The sequence below is a fragment of the Aythya fuligula genome, chromosome 26, assembly GCF_009819795.1.
Source record: "Aythya fuligula isolate bAytFul2 chromosome 26, bAytFul2.pri, whole genome shotgun sequence".
Lineage (NCBI taxonomy): Eukaryota > Metazoa > Chordata > Aves > Anseriformes > Anatidae > Aythya > Aythya fuligula.
In genome coordinates, this window is record NC_045584.1 from 1,425,507 (window position 1) to 1,442,298 (window position 16,792).

The following is a 16,792-nucleotide window of genomic DNA, read 5'->3' on the forward strand; positions in this document are numbered from 1 at the left end:
AGGGCTGCCTCTCCCCTCCCGAGGTGCTGCAGTCGGAGATGTCTGCAAAAAAAAAAAACAACCCCAAAACGGACCCGTTTCGGGATGCCCAAATTCCAGCCTTATTAATCCTCCTCTTTGCGGCTCCTGGCGCTGATGAAGCCGGGGATTATCACATCTGTCTCCCTGCACGCTGCGACGCCGGTGCAGCCGGAACGAGGCAGGGGGAGAAATAATCTCCGAAAGGTTTTGCTGAGCCCATCCCGAGGAACGGTGTCTGGGGATGCCCGGGGGGGGGGGATGCGGACCCTCCGTCGTGGCTCTGTTTTTATGGCTGCTGGTTTGGCACGGGGTTCAGAGGATGCTCACCGGGGCACGGGGTTTACATGATGGGACCGGTGCGTGCACCGAGCAAACTTCCCAACGAGGACTTTTTTCCCCAAACCCATTGGGATTACGGATGCCGGATCGGGGGCCGCGCAAGGCCAATGCTGCGGGGAGCGGCGAGGGACGCTGCCCCGCTGCAGCCACCGCTCCTCCCCGTCCCTTTCTTGGCCGATCTCTTCTGACAGACAAACACAGTTTCTTTCTCCGAAACAAAGTCCTTGTCCAGCCAAGCACACAAAGCGGATCCATTATCCGATGGGGGACAGAAAGGAGGGGCGGGGGGGGGGGGGGTGCTGCCGGGCGCACAATGCACACAAGTGGCGCGCGGGGCCGCCCCTATTGTGTCTGGGCAGGAAGGGCCGGGACCCACGGCGCGGCCCCGTGAATGGCAGCATTGTGTCTGAGCCCTCCGTCGCCTTGGGCGTCCCTGGCCCCCCCGGTCCCCCCCCTTTCCAGCTCCTGCCGCCCGTCTGGGGCAGCAGAGCCAACCTGTTCCCTTGGGTGGGGAAAGCCGATGTTCTGTGTTTTTGGGGTCGGAGCGTCCCACCGGACACCGTAGGGGCTGTAGGAAAAGGGGCAGTGGCCAAGGGGTGCTGGAGGGGTTGAGTTTTGGGGTGTGGAGCAAGTGGTCCCAAAGGTGTCGCCCATGGGCAGGGTGGAAATGGGTGCTGGGGACTGAGGGGTGAAGTCCTCGCCTCCAAACCCAACCTGGAGAAGGGATTTGGGGGGTATTAAAAGGCTGATTTGGGGCAGAACGAGGCATCCCGTCACTGGCAGCGGGTGCTGGGGGTGGGATAGATAACCAAGGGCAGGTCTGTAGGGGATTTGTCCCCATCACCCAATGCAGAGCCTGGAGGACCCCAACAGCTTCATAATCCCTCGGAGAAGCTGCTCGGACCCTCAGCCTCTCCAGCACCCTTCAGGAACAAGCTCCTGCAGCTGGTTTTGTGTCGTGCAGGGGAGGAAATCCTCCTGTCTGGGCATAAAACTCCCTGCCTGGGCATCACCCGGTGCTTCCACGCGTTCCTGCTCCCCTCCTCACTCGGCTCCTGCCCTGCCGAGGTCCCGTATCCGCACAGTGGGATGTGGGACTTGCTCTGGGTGCAATCTGTGGGGTGATGGAGCCAACCAAACCTCCCCTTAAACCCCAGCGAAGAGGCCAAAGGAACATTTTGATGGGCAACACGAGGCAGATCCTGCTCACAGTGCTGTGTGCGGGGAGAAGCTCGGGGCTGGTGGAGGCAGGGTCGGGTACGGGGAACCCCAGCAGCACATGGGCTCAGGAACCTTCACCATTTCCCTAAATCATCATCTTAGCCACGTGGGCTTGCCCTGCGTGTCGGCTGGGCTGTTTCGGAGGGCTCTGTGCTGAGCAGTGTGAGAGGGATGCGCTGGAGGTGGCCGTGGTGTGTCCATGCCCCCAGCTGCAGTCACCAGTTCGGGTCAGCGGGGTCCCACAGACCCCGGGACCACCACTTATAGGGTTGGCTGTGACGTGTCCCCTCTGTCCATCCTCACCGTTCCTTTCCTTGTGCAGTAACTAGAAGGAAAACCGAGCTTCCAGCTCCTACGGTAACCATCCTCGCAGCACCTCATGCATTGCTCCTTTTATTATTTTTTTTTTCAGAGGAAAAATCCTGGCATCGCCTTGATCAGCGTGGTTTTGGCAGCACCCACCAAAGGGGATGGGGACAGGGACAAGGAGAAGCCGTGCCAGCGCAGGGCAGTGGGGAGACGACCACCTCGCAGCACCCTCACCCTGGAAATCGAAGGAAAGAGGAGCTCCACCAGGACCTGGGGTTAGGACTGAGCTTTCCAGCCCGGAGGAGGCTGCTCCTGCCGTGGGTTTGCAGCGGTAAAGTTGTCCCTGGCTTTTGGGGCCGGGCTGGCGTGGTGGCATCCCTCCTCCACAAGCACGACACGCGTGGAGCTGAGCATGGGAAGTTACCTGCGCTCCCCCAAGGATCCTCAAGACCCCATCGCCCCTTGTGGATTCGGTAAGTTTCAGATTTTCTTTCTTTCCTCTCCCCCATCCAGCCGGCACGGGGTTTTCTGCTGTATCCAAAAACCCCAAAGCCGGCTCTGATGGGTAAAACCTTCCCCTGGCTCTCTGCAGCCGGGGATCTGGGGGGAGCAGGGGAGCGTGGTGGGGGCTGCTCCTCACGGTCAGGTCGGGGCAGGGGGCTGCGATGGCCGGGACGCAAGGTGCTGGGCTCGTGGTCCCTTTTTCTCCATGCTTTAGGGGGAAAAAAAAAAAAAAAAAAAGCTTGCATCCTCCTTATTTAAATACCCTTTTGAAAATATTCAGCTTTGCACTGAAAGCTGGCGGAAGACTGGTTAATGTTTTTCCCCTCTTTCCCTTTTTAATGCACATCTTAAATCTTTCCTATATGACTCAAAACGTCATTTTCTGTGGGCAAACAGCAGAACGGGGACTCTTCCCTCCACCACCTCGTGCTTTTCCCCTGCTGGGGTTTCATCTTTCCCCCTGAAACCCGCAGTTCTTCCTGCTCTGCCCCATCCGACCCTCCCTGCACACGTTTTTCCTGCTGGCAGACATCGGGTTTAGCCACGCGAGCTCCTTCCAGCTCCTCCAGGTCTCCCATTTTTTTGGGTAACCTTCGCATCCCAGCCTGCGAGCGCGCAGGGGAAGGGGGCGGGGAGGAGCGCAGCCGTTCGGCAGCAGGGCTGAACGCAGCCTTGGGGGTTAGTCAAGGGAAAAACCCGCAGCCCCCGCGGCTCGGGGTTTCGCACGTGACAGCAGAGCTGTCCGAGGCATCAGAGAAATAAACTCGCACCTTTCCCAGAGCGAGCCCCCATGCGCCCGGCACCGTGCCCGGCACGGGTGCTGCTGGCTCACCCACGCTCCCGGAGGGATTTTTCCCCTCCCTGGTCTCGGCTACTGGGATTTGGGAGCTCCTGACATGGCCTCGTGCTTTGGCTGTCCCCCATCTGCACGGCGGGGAGATGAGGAGTGTTTTCCCTCATTTCCACCCCAAGACAACTGTTTGTGGGAGGTTTTTGCAGCGGTCCCAGGGAGATGCGCACGAGCAAATCCCCCCAGTAAACCCCACATTTGTGGGCAATCTCCAGCCAGCACCATCCCATCTGGACCCCGGGATGCAGGGCTGGAGGGGGGAGCCCCACGCAGGGCGAGGAGCAGGGCACCAGGCACGCCACCCCACCAAACGACCCCACCCATGGCTCCGAACCCCCTCCCCATCCCTTTTTCCTCCATCCCTTTATTTAAACACCCCCTTCTCCCCCAGCCCAGCGTGAAGGATGGAGAGGGGGGCTGCTCGGGGGCCCCTTTGGCGCCGGCACCCGCGGCGGCCCCGTGCCCGGCGGGTGCCCCCGGCAGATGCTCGGTGCCGCGGGCGAAGCCGTCCTCCGCCTCGCTCTAAGATGGCCGGCGGCCCCAAAATGGTGCTGAGCATGAGACGCCATCTGCAAGGCTGGTCCCACGCCCGCCGTGGCCTTTTTATGCAAAGGGGAATTAATTAGATTTGAATATGGTAATTAAGCCATCAAGCCCCGCCGGTGCGACGAGGTCCCTTCTTTTCTTCGGGCTTTCTTCTCGCCCCTCTCTCCCGCCGCCCCTTAACCCTTCCCCCTCCGCTTTTGCACCCACGGCACCGCTCCTGCATCTTAATGAAACGCCGCGTCTAGGACGTGCCCTCGCCCCCCGTTTCCCGCGCCCGTGCCGAGTTCTGTCTGTCCTCGGCACGCCGGCCGCCTGTCCCGGTCGTGCCCTGCGGGTTGAGCGCGATACCCGCGTGTTTCACCCCAAAAAAAGCCATGAGGTTGTGGAGGGATGCGGGCGATGTCGCCGCTATGGCCAGTGGGTTTTTGGCAGGTGGTGTGGCTGCAGTGGGGAATCAAGACAAAATCCATGCCCCCCGGTGCCGGGTTGTTTCCTCTCGGATCCGTTTGTTGCTCTTAGCGGGTTTTCTTCGTGCCGCCTAAGTCATGGGCTGTAGGGTCGTGGGGTGCTGCTGGTACCCGCCTGCTGCCCCCACTGATGTGTCGGGATTTCTGCTAGGGTATTTTGTGCTTAGAAGGAAAATAAACAAAAACTGAATGCGTTTTCAGCATCTATGTCCAGAAAATGATATATATATTTTTTTCCCACTAGCAATTAAAGGTTTTATCGTTCCCATATTTCTAATTTCCTTCCAGTCCAGCCACCCTGACCCACAGCTGCTGGGTCCTCGTTCACACAACTAGGGCGAGGTGCAGAGGCTGGAAAACTCTTGCAAGCGGGGATCTGAGCAGAGAAAAAAAAAATCCCTGGAATATTTTTATGCATATATTTATCTATATAAGGAAAATGTTCCTTTTTTTTTTTTTTTTTTTTTTTTCTTTCACTTACCTCATAAAGCGAAAGAAAGAAATCGGGGAAAAACCTGTGGGAGCTTGTCAGAAAAGCCTGCGGGCGCTTTCCGAACAAGTTGCTGAAAACTTGGGTGGACGTCTTCTAAAATCGGAGTATTTGCGCCGGGGTCATTTTCGGCCAAACTTTTAATCGTGGTGGCGAGCAGCTTCCCACCAAAACCAAGACAACGACCGAGGTTACACACCCATAAATATATGATATGTGTACGTGCAGGGTGTCACCCCAGATAGATGCGTTATGTGCGTGTATCCAGGTAGCACAGGTGTAGGTGTCCATGAGCACCATGCCCGGGCTGCTCGGAGTGGTGCTGGATGGTGCTGAGCTCTGGGAGCAGCGAGCAGAGCACGCCGGATCGTTGCCCATCACTGCTGCTCGTTAGGGCTCCTTCGTTTACGCACCAGCAGCTTGCCACCAGCGGCGAGGGCCAGGATGCACGGCTGGGGCAAAACTTGGCGATTTCAGGCGCCGCTGAGAATTTTTCAGTTCTTCGCCCCCGGGAGCAGCAGCTCTGCAAAGGCAGGATCCGTGCCGTCCTCCCTGCTCCCCCGGCGTCGGTGGGAGGCATCCAGGGGTTTAATCCAAGCTGGCACCGCTGCCCGCGGGAGGGGCGGCCCCGGGCTGGAGCCCCCGCGCCCCCCCAGCCCTGACCTACATAGAGGGCGCAGGATGCGGCCACCTGAGCGGCTGCGGCTGCCACCAGCACCGGCTGCTGCACAGAGGGGCCCTTCCCCAGCCTCAATCCCACCCCCCTCCAGCACTCATTCTGGGTGAAATAAGGGAGAAATTGGGTTTTCTGCTCTCCGCTGGCTCCTGCTTGCTGTGGGTGCCTCTGGGTGCCAGGCCCTGCGCTCTGCCTCGTCCCAGCCCTCTCGTGCTGGCTCTTGCCTGAGGTGCAGGGGACACCGGTGGCATCTCCCTGGCTGCATTTTGCATCCTTCAGGATGGGACCGTGGGAGCCCTGGGGTGTTTGTCCCCACTGCCACCCTCCTGCAGACCCCTCCTGGGAGGGCAGAGGGGAGGAAAGAAAATGGAAAGGGGGGGAAAAGAAGCCGGGAAAGGGAGAGGGGGACAGAGGAGAGAAATCTTCAGAGCAGCGAGGGAAGAAGGTGGTGATGGAGCTAACTACAGGAACGACAATGCCAAACAATGAGGGGAAAGAGGCAGACTGGCAGAAGGAGCAGAGAATGGAGGGGCTGGTGGCTGGCAGACAAATTTGGGGGAGAGGTGGGAAAAAGAAGGAGCTGGGCAGCTCGGAGATAGAGGAGGAGGGCGGCGTTGGGTGCTGGGTGACCACGGAGCTGGGACATAGGGGTGGCAACGGTGGCTGCGAGGTCCCTGCCACGCTGGGAAGACCCAAAGTTGATGAGCATCCCCATATCCCCGCCGCCAAGCCCATTAGCTCGTTAGCCGGGGCTGTGGCTAACGAGCCCGGTGCGACGGGGCAGGCCAGGAGCACCCATAGGCGGCCGACTGCGAGCTGCAGGGCCATAAATCTCGCGCGCACGGCGCGGGTGCCACCGAAAGCCTTCCAGCAGGATTTATCTCCCCATCCCGCTCTCCCCGCCTTCCCGCAAATGCCACGTGGATTCCCCGCGGCAAGGGAAAACAAGCGAAGATGCTTTCTTTTGTCTCCGCCGCCTGCTTGGCCGCGTCTCTCCGGCTCTAATCCACCTTGGCCTCCTCCCCTCCATTCACAATTTTCTTCCCAACCCCATGGTGGAAGAAAAGGGACAAACCTCTTCTTTCTAATTTTTTTTTTTTTTTTTTTTAATCGGAAGCGATGGCAACTTACATAAAATCAGTGTTTGGGAGGTGGGAAGAGAGGGCAGGAGGCACAGAGGTGCCCGGAGCTTGGCTCTGGCCAGTCCCAGGGTACGGCCGGGTCTCCGTGGGTCTGCCCATGGTTGCACCTCCCCAAGCCCCCGCTCATCGCCCACCTCGCCTCACTATTCCTCATTATCCCTCAGAGCTCCTACGAACCATTTGTGCTATTCTGTGGAAAAAAAAAAAAAAGAAAGAAAGAAAGAAAAAAAAAAAAGAATTTATGGATGCGCGCGGAAGGGCTCAGCACCAGAGGGAGAGAGGGGAAAAAAGGGGGGAGGTTGGAGAGAGCTTAAAAATTACAGTGGGAATTAGCAGGAGTCTAAGCTGTTGTTTGCAGTGCCCATTAGCATCTGCCTATTTATCTGTCACCAGATCCTCGTGGCATCCATCCATCCATCTGGGTCCTTGTCACTCTGTCTGCCTACCTAATTATCCATTAGCATGGCAAAGCCCCCATGACAGCGGTCTCGGCGAGCCAGACACGAGACCACCTCATCTGCCCCTCGCCATCGCCCCGACACTTTTAGAAGCATCGGGCTGACAAAATTGGGCTGGAACCACCGCCGACCACGCTGCTCGGAGAGGGAGAGGCAGCGCAGGCGTTGCCCGCGGGGCGTTCATTGCGCACGGGCGTGCGCTTGCACACCAACGGGCTGCACGTGCACGACTCGCCACCTCATTTTGCTGCTCGTGGGTGCTCCACCTGGCTCGTACGAGACAAAACCGGGGCTGCCACGCCGGCGTGATGGGCGCTGAGCTGCCGCGATGGCACCAGCAGCGGCACGCCACGCCGCGGGCAGCCCCGGTGCCGGCGGCTCTTTGTGCCCGTGCCGCCGCGTGGGGTTTCTTTGTTCGCGGCAGCAGCGGTGGGCAGGTTCCCCCTCCCCGCCTGCCCACGGGCCCCGCTCAGCCCGAGGAGCAAATCAGCGGCGTTTGCATATTCAGAGCAGGTGGGGGCCCATATGCCTAAGATGCACCAGACAAAATTAGCCACCATAATCATAATCAACTGTGCCGTTGTGCTGGGGGAAGGGAGAGGCTGGCAGACAAGCCTGATAATTATGAAGCTCAGCATGTGCGCAGCGGTTTTGCAACAATTATGCCTAGCTCAGCAAGCCGGCAATGATGCTTGTTACAACAACCCTCAATCTCCAGCCCGCCCTCCGGTTGTGCGCTCCCGGGAGGGCTGTGCCGCGCCGGAGGTGCCGTCCCGCTCCTCCCCGTGCTGCTCTTGGGAAGGGGACACGAGGACGGTGTGGGGTGGTGGCCAGACCTTGTTCTGCTGCCCCTTCCCAGTGCCATGTGTGCGTCCAGCTCTTGGCAAGCTGCTTTGTGGCTTGGTGGTGTCCTCCAGAAAGCTGCCCCTGGCTCTCCGTGTGCCCCGTCCGTCTTGGTGCGCCCAGCTGCCCCCCGATTTCCACCTGGAAAAACCCACAGTGTAAGAGGCAGCTCAAGAAATCGCCCTCCCCAGCTGCTCCCTGCCCGCAGAGCGCTGTGAGCCCCTCGCTTAACGGAGCTCTGGAGCTCCAGCAGGTTTCTCTTTGCCTCCCCGGACCTTCCCTTTCCACCCTTCTCTGCTCGCCCTTCTCTTTGTGGCTGCGCTGCTCTGCGATGGGAGATGCTGGCGGGAGGTGACACTCCCGATCCATCGCCAGCCCTGGCGCTCGTGGGCTGGTGTCACGCAGCATTTTCCTGAAGGAGCCCTGGGGAAGGGGAACGGCACGAGGCCGCCACGCGCGGTGCTCTCAGATGGGAAATGTGCAGCGAGGAGCAGCCCCTGTGCCGTGTCCTTGGGAGGCGGCGGTTCCCAGCTCAGCAGCGAGCAGCAGTGGTGGCAGGATGCTCCATGACCCCTTCCAACCCGTGGCCAAGAGATGAGGAGGAAAATAAAACGCTTTCTTCTTTTAAATAGGCTGGGAACTGCAGCTCAGTGTGGCCGGGATTGGGGGTGATGCTGGGGATGCATCCTGCTCGCGCTTCCCTGGGTGCTGTGGGTTCCCTGATGGGTGAGGCTGGCTTCCTCGCTTAGGGCTCAGTGGTCTCCTGAAATCATATCGAAGTCAGCCACAATTTGGGTTTTGCAACCTAAATTTGGGGTTTATGACCCAATTTGGGTTTTGCAATTGTTCTGCCAGAGGTGGGAACGGCTTTGGAGCCCCACAGCTGCTGCTCGGGTTGCGGCGCGTCCTTCCCAGTTGCTCAGGGCATGGATCCCATCACCTTGCTCGGGTACAACAAAGCCAAATCGGCTCAAAAGGAGCTCAGCATGCACGGGAATCACGGCTGAGCTTTCCTCAGCGTCCCTCCTCCTCCTCTCATTTCTGCACGGGAGGGACAGCCCTGCCCGAAGCGCAGCGGTACCGCAGCTCCGGGGTGAGGCAGCCCAAAAGGAGGGGTTTATCCCTGCTGAGAGGCTCCTGGGCATCCCAGGCACCTTTCTGCCCATTAATTCTGGGGTGGATTAAGAGAAGGATGCGCCAAAGCAGCAAAGAAATGCCCATCAGAACTGGAAGCTTTGCACCAGGGATTGGATTTGGGGCTGGTTTGCTCCAAACTAGAGGGTTTATCGGAAGATGAGGGTGAAGCTGGCAAAGGACCGGGTTGGTTCATTGAACCCATGGCTGGCACAGAATTTATCGCAGGGCATTTCCCCAAATCCAGCAAAACACGTCCACACCGTAATTATTTCAGGGGTGCTGCATCCTTTCTGGGCTGTTTTTTGTCTCGAGGAGGGGGGAAGGACGAGAGCCTCAGTGCTCCCCCACCACGCAGCCTCTGCTCCCCGCCGTGCTCCCGCTCCTGTCCGCAGGGGAATAGCAGCAGCAGCATCCCACGGCATTGCCCGGTTTATTTGTCATCCAACCCACTTGTAAAAGGGAATAAATGCAAAGCGGGAGGTTGGAATTAAAGTGGGAAATAGCCCAAACTGCTAAATATATTTTTTCCTCTTAATTTGTGTGGCGACAAGGATCCAAGTTCAGCACCCCAAAATGCTGCTGGATGAGCGGGCTCCAAAGCAGCTGCTCCATCCTTATGGCTCTGCACATTTATTTGTGAAGGGCACAAATAAATCCACAAAGAATAGGAAATACCCAACAAGAATAAATTTTCTCAATGTCCTGCGTTGCTCCACGAGGCTCTTCCAGACTTTCCTGAAGCCTCAGGAACGTGCAAGGGTTTGTCATGAAAACACAAAAGGTGTGGGTGCCTCCTCCTCGGCCTTTGGGACAAAGGGAACTTTGCTGATGTAAAGCGAGTTAAAGGCAGCGGCTGGGGGTTCCCGATGCCTGCTGCTGTCAGGGCACTGGGGGCACAGGATTTGGGGTTCCAGTGGAACAATTCAAATTCAGGTACACGTGGGTGTGTTTCAGGCACAGGCTCGCTGGTGTATTTTATCAAGGGTGGAGGATTTAGGGCACCGGGCTGCTTTTACATGTTAAAAACATTTCATACAGAACCCGTTTTTTTGCCTTTTTTTTTTTTTTCCTTCATCATTAGTTAAAAAAAAAAAAAAAAAAAAAAAAAAAAGAAACAAAAAACAGCAAATTTTGTAGCACTGGGGACATGGCCCCATTTCACACCCATGCCCTGCATCAGCCCAGTTTTCAGTAGAGTCTGAAATTTTGAAATCACTTTGCAGGAACTTGGGTTCGCACCCGATCCATTCTTACCCCCGGTCACACGCTGACATCATTTACCTTTTTTTTTTCCCCAAATCCCAGCAAATTGAGGTCATGCCCTGCATTTTTACAGATCCTCTGTCTTTTGCCCCAAATGTGAAGTTTCCCCAGTCTGTGCCTTCCTGAGCAAGCAGCTTTCCATAAATCGCCTGCTTTGGAGCCGGGAGCTGAGCGAGGCTTTGCGGGGACTCGGGTGGGCTGGGGGCAGCCCCAAACCCCCACCCAGGGCTGCAGACACGAGGTGAGATGGGAGACAGGGCACTCTGCCCCTTTGCTTTTATTTTAATTAGTGTAGGAATTAGGCAGCGAACAGAAATGCAGGAAAACAAATCAGCAACGTATTTTCCCCACCTTTCCCACCTCCCAGAGCTGGTTCAGGAGCAGAGCGGTTTTGCAAGATTTAGGAAAAGCAAGAAAAAAACAAAAAAAAACTACACCTGTTTGCTTTTCAACTTTTTATGTTTAATTTATTTATTTTTTAAGAAAGAAAACTTGGCACGAAATCAAGCTGGCTGCATTCCTCGCACCCATCAGCGGTCCCAGGGGCGCAGGGCAGGCTCCGCACCTCCGCACCCCACGGGGCAACCAGCCAAAGAGCAGCAACTCGCTGGCCTATAAACTCCCAAATAATTTCCTCGATCCTGTGCCCGGCTTTTTTTTCTTTTTTTTTTTTTTTTTGGATGCAAGCAGCGGAGTGGGGGAGAATGTGACCGCCAGCTCCATAAATATTATATGGGGCGACAGCGCTGCGCGGGGCCGGTGGGCGCAGACAAAGCGTGCATTGAGACGCTGGCCCAGCTGCTGCGGGCAGTGAGGATGGGGGTCAAGGTCAGAGGTGGCCCCCGCGTGTATTATTCCCCCCCCCGAGCCCGTTTTCTCGTGTCCATAAAATAAAGTTAAGAGGGTGTCGCCGGCCGGAGGATGCCGGCTGTCCCGGTGGCAGCGCGGTGCAAAGCCCACGGGGTGGCCGTGCCTGGATGCATCGTGCAGAAGGGGAAACTGAGGCACTGTGCCAGAGCCCAGCCTTGCCCCACCACCAGGAGGGGCTGGGGACTCTTTTTTTGAGTTTGTCTAAGTGCAATAATTGATGTGCTTGCTTTAAAGGGTGCCCACAGCCCTGTGCCAGAGCAGGATCTGCTCCGGGGTCATGCTGGAGCTGCTGGGGTGCCCGTGGTCCCCCAGAATCACCCAGCACCCCTGCCCCATGCTCAGCCCACCCCATGCTGGGGGTTTCTCCAATCTAGAGGGGGGGTACCAGGGCTTTTGGCTGCTCTGGGGCTGCTCCAAGGGTGGCCGAAACCAAGCCGGGGAGTTGAATCCCGCTGCCGCACAAACTTGGATTTTAGAATATTTTGCTCCCTCTTAGGCAATCCCTTAGCAACGCCTGTTTCCATGGCAAAGAGCGGAGAACCTCTGCACCGATGCTGAGCTCTGCCTTACGCTCTCATTCTGCTCGTCTTGCTTGGGCACTGCCCCACGGTCCGGGTCCCCAGCACGGGGACGGCACCGCGGTGCCAGTCCCATGCCGGGGACGCGAGGCCCCGGGGAACAGGAGGTGAGGGTGCGCAGAGCCTCCTCCTGCAAACAGGGGGCTGTGCACCTCTCCCTGCCAGCCCGGCACTGGGGAAGGGTCCTGGGGCATCTCCTTAACGAATGAAAGCAAACGAGGCCAGTAAGCAGCTGGACTAGATGATCTCTGAAGGTCCCTTCCAACTGAACTGTTCTCTAATTTGTGTAACTCTAAGAAATGCACCCGGGGCAGCGAAGGCAGGCAGGGCACAGCGCTCACCAGGACGATGCTGTGAGCTCCCTCCTTCTCCAGGAAGGTCCTGGGATTAAACCAAGCCCAGTGGGTAAGGGGACAGGGTTAGACCAAGGTGTGGAGGCACCTTGGTGCTCGCATCTTGGAAATCCAAGTGAGTGCCTGCACCGGAGGCAAGGGGACTTTTCCTGAGTGTAAACCCAGCAAGGGTCGGGATTTGGTCAAGGTTTCGATTTAAATTGTGCCTAAAAGCTGGTGGCAGCTCGGTGGTGGTGGTGCTGTGAGGTCAAACTGCAGCAGGGCGAGGGATTCAGGGTGGTGGACGCTGTGCTGGGAAAGCTGCCCGACCCGCACAGCCACGGGGTGACGTCTCGTGCCCATTCTCAAAGGTGACGACGCACTCCAGAATTGGGATTCCCGCAGAAAACCCGGGAGCAAAGGTTATGTTTTAGGTTAAAAAAAGGTTATTTTTTAAATTTCAAAAATCCCGGCAACATTCTGCACTACTCTCGGCATTTTGCAGGAACGGGTTCAATTCCAAAATACCGATCCTTGATGGAAAAAAAAAAAACAAACACTTGGGAGCAGTGGCAAGCTCCCAGGGCAGGACCCTGCAGGGGAATTTCTCAGCTCCAAGCACCAGGAATTACTCAGGGCCCCCGTTTCCCACCCCAGAGCCCACCATCAGCATTTCCAAGGGCAGAAGCCCCCTGGCAGCTCTAGCACGGGGGTTTTGCTAATATTCAAGGCCGTTTTGAGCTCCCCTGAAGTTCTCCATCTGCCAATGACTAACTAACCCCGGGTCACCCGTGCCGATGCCGGGAGGTGCTTTTATGCCTGGGTGCGAGTGCTCGGTGCCAGCGCGCCCCATTCACCACCACATAAACACCTTTATTCTCCACCACGGCTTCACTGTGAATAAATTGCGCTTAAAAAGAAGCAGGAAGAGAAAGCAGCCGCCGTCTCCTTCTCTCTGCTCAAGGACAGGCAGAATTCAATGCGATGCTGGATGGCCGCGTGCGCTCCCGCTCTCCCTCTTCCAATTCATAATCAAAAATCTTCGCCGTCCTGCGAAATTTCCCTTTGCATCTCGTAGCAAAAGAGCCTCGGGCGGCTCAAAAGCAGCCTCGTCCTTCACGCGGGTGTTTGGTGGGCACCTCCGGTCGTGTGTTTCCTAATTCAGTGATGGCAGCATTGAACCGGGGGCCGTTCCTGAACCCTTTTGCCTTTCTTCTGCCAAAAGCCACCGTGTAAAATGCGTCCCCCTGCCCGTCCCCAGCGAAGGGAAGCCCTCCTCTTGGAGCAGGGATCGTGCTCCAGTGCAGGAGCTGGCCCGCACCGTGGCCCTGTCACCATCTCTCCGGGAGGAGGATGAAAAATCTTCCTCCTGGGCTTTTATTTTGCTGCAATGGTAACTAATTCTTGCAGTAGTTCATGCCCTGAAGGAGTCTTAAAAACTCCCAAATCTGACAGCTAAAAATAGCTGCCGCTCTGCTCGTTTCCAAGCGTTCTGCAGCTCTGATTTATTTACACCAGTTGTTTGAACCCCTCGCGCGCTTTGAATCCCAAATCCTTCGGCTTTCCTTTGGCAGCTCTCATACCCATTTGGCCGGGGTGGATTTTTGGTTCCCCCCCAAAAAAAGCCCCCACCGGGTGGCCGTCCCCTGTACCAGGAGGGTTTTGGAGCTGCCAGGGACGGGCTGTGTCACCCAGAGAGAGGGGTCCCAGCACCCTTGGGTGCAGAGCTGGAGGGCAATAAGGGTGGCTGGGGTTGCAGGGAGCAGGTTTTGCCCCCCGGACCCCCACCCCTGCAGCTCCCCCAAAGCAGCCCCAGCTTTTCTCATGCACGCACGCAGCAACGGGCTCCGCTCGCCTCCGCCGCGCTGCTGGGAAGGAGCAAAATTAATCCCTATGGAAATTTATTTAAATGAATTCCCCGCTCGGACACTCAAGCTGTTCCCAGCCCGGCTTTTCCCAGGGCAGAGCAGCCGGGGAGGAGGGACCAGGACGGGATCCCCAGCCCCCCGAGCACCCCAATTCCCACATTGCAGCCGCCTTCCCCCGAAGCCACCGTGGCTACATCTCACGGGGTTGTTGTCCCTGCAGTGTTGAGCCTGGTTTGGGACAGCAAATCGCCCACTCGTGTCTTATCTCTGGGTGGGATCCAGCAGCTCTCCACGAGGTCCCCCCTTGAGCAGCTGGGGTGATCACAGCAGGTTTCGTTTTCATCCCATCAGGGAGCGGAGAGGCCCCAAAGTTCCCCAAAATCTTTGTCAGGGAGAAGAGAAATGAGCTGAGCGCTTCAATAAATAAATAGTGGTTTTCCTGCCCAAACCACACCTGAGTTTACCAAATAATTCACGCTGCGCAGGGCAGTGGGATCGAGTCCCTCTGGTTTCCAGTGCCTTTAGGATCTGCTGAGAGCCCCATCCCAGCCCCCTTTTCCTGCACAAAAGCTCAGCCGGAGCAGTCTCGTACGATAAAGGGCTCTCGGATAATACAAGTGAGCAGAGGGGGGAGGCACACGGGGACCCCCTTGGTGACATGAAGGCAGAGCAAGCTCTGCTTCGAACCCCAAGCTCCCAAACGGCCCCGATCCCATAAGGGAGAAGGAGCAACGGGGCCGCCCCCGGTCCGGGGGATCCGCGGCATCTGCAGCCCCCGGACAAGGCTCCTTTGAGATCGGGCACAGACGTGGCATTGTCAGCCAAGAGAGCCGGAAAAAAAGGGCTGGAGGTGGGATCGTGGTGGGAAGCGATGGGTTTGCAGAACGCCTGGGTTTGCAGGGGCTCCTCCGGCACCAAGCAGCCTCCCTGCACCCCGGCGGCTTCTCTGCGTCCCCGAGGGAGACCCCAGCAGGGATTTGGTAAAACCCAAGCGTAAAAGCACCGAGGAGGAGCTTTCCGCCCGTGCAATGTTCCTGCTGGAGCAGGGGGCGAGCTGAGCAATGCGCACACCCACGTGCACCCATGTGCACCACGAAGGGCACCGGTGTGCGCGGTGCCGAGGGGAACGGGGAACGGAGCACCAAGTCCCCACCCCATGCAGGCTCTGGAGGGTCAATAGGGAAGGAGGTGGACCCCAACCCCAAAATCTTGTTGGAGGTAGGGATCAGGGCCGGGTGAGGCAGCGGGAGCAGGCACTTTGTGGGGATTTATGCCATGCAGCACTTGTCAGCGCAGGTTTAGCACCCCATAAAGCAACGCCGACGGCTGAACGTGAAGGGAGAACACAAAGACGCCTCGGCCGGGCAATTAACGAGCGAATTTGGGCTCAGGTCCTACAAAGGGAGAGGCTTCAGGTAGGGAAACGGGGTGGGGAAGGAATGGGGGATGAACTGGGATGCTAACGCTCTGCATGTCCACCCGCAGGAAGGGGGCTCTGCCAGCTGCACCCCATGGGCAGGGCGCCGGGACCCCCACCGGTGACTCGTGGGGATGAGGACACGGGTGACGAGGTGACACCGCGCTCCCCGGGGGCAACGTGAGGGTCAGAACCTCTCTGCCATCAACCCGTCATGAAGCACAGCTCTTGGTGAGGAATTTTGGGGCAGGGACCCAGCTTTCTGCAAAGCTCTCAGCTTAAAATTTGCCAAAAAAAAAAAAAAAAAAAAAAGCCAGGAATGGTTCAGGCAGCGAGTCAGCGGGGTGGTGGCACGGTCACCTCCTGGCCACCCCTTGTCCTTGCTGTGGTGGGACCTTGGCAGTGCCCATCCCGGGCTCACACCAGTTTCTCCCATTAACAGGTGACGTGAGTGGACACCGTGCGATGCGGATGGCCGAGAAAGGTTGGAGAAGAGCCGAGGTTTGGTCTGCAAAATGGTCAGGGGCCGTGCAGACGCCCTTCCCGTCCCGTCCCCAGGGTAAGGGTTTGCTCTGTCCCCGTGGCTGGAGCCAGGCGTGCCCAGGAGGGTCCCAGGCCATGGAGCCACTGAGCCCGAGGCATCGGGGGATGAGGTCTGCAGCTCAACGAGGTGAAAAAGACAAAAAACAAAACCCCAAACCCAAGCATATTAAAGGTGTTCCAAACCTACAGCAGTGTCACAACCTGGTCTCCCTCACGTTGCTTATGTCTGAGCAGAGTTTTTCTTGCAGAACATCCCAAATCCCACTCCTGGGGGGGTCCTGGTGCTGAAGGGGGGGGTGTCCCAGCCTTGTGGGGCTGGCAGGAGGCAGGAGCAGCCCCGATGTCCCTGCACGAGCCCCGCTTTGTGCCCAGCCACCCCCGATGGGAGCGGCCACCGCGCTGCAGGGCACGGCACGGCGCCGGGCATAGCTGGGACCAGCACCTCTCACCTCTCCTGTGCTCGCTCCTCTTCTCCTATTCCACAACCCAAATCTGGGAACGGGTTCTGGCTCCCATTCACCAAACCCTGGCCACAGCAAATTTGGCACCCTCGGGGGTCCTTTGGGGGGGGGACAGCTCATGCAAACGGAGAGCACCAAGCGCTCAGACTGCCGGCACCCACTGCACTAACTGGTGGGAGCAGCCCCAGCTCGTGCCACCGGTCCCAAAACCCTCTCAATCTCCACAGCTCCCTTTTGCCCGTCTCTAAATCCCATTTCAAGCTCCTGCCTTAACCCCAGAGCCTGCAAACCCAACCCCTGCAGCTCCAGAACCAGCAGCACACGCTCAGCTCAGGTTCGTGCCTCCGGTTCCTCGCTCGGTGTTGGGACACCCAAACTCCAGACCCACTCCTGGGTCCACCGGGGGCCGTGGGGTCTCCGTGCCCCCCAGGGGATCCCCCGACACCCTTTAAACTTT

At 57.9% G+C, this 16,792-nt stretch overlaps 1 long non-coding RNA gene across 2 annotated transcripts in view; it reads left to right on the forward strand.

Moving 5' to 3' along the window:
* Positions 1 to 16,071, forward strand: part of LOC116499152 — a 29,405-nt gene extending 13,334 nt beyond the window's left edge. For both annotated transcript variants that reach the window (XR_004254213.1, XR_004254214.1), the window contains exons 2-4: positions 1,994 to 2,363; positions 15,400 to 15,562; positions 15,774 to 16,071. This is a non-coding gene — a long non-coding RNA (uncharacterized LOC116499152). The remainder of the gene's footprint in view (positions 1 to 1,993; positions 2,364 to 15,399; positions 15,563 to 15,773) is intronic.
* Positions 16,072 to 16,792: the final 721 nt, after the last annotated feature.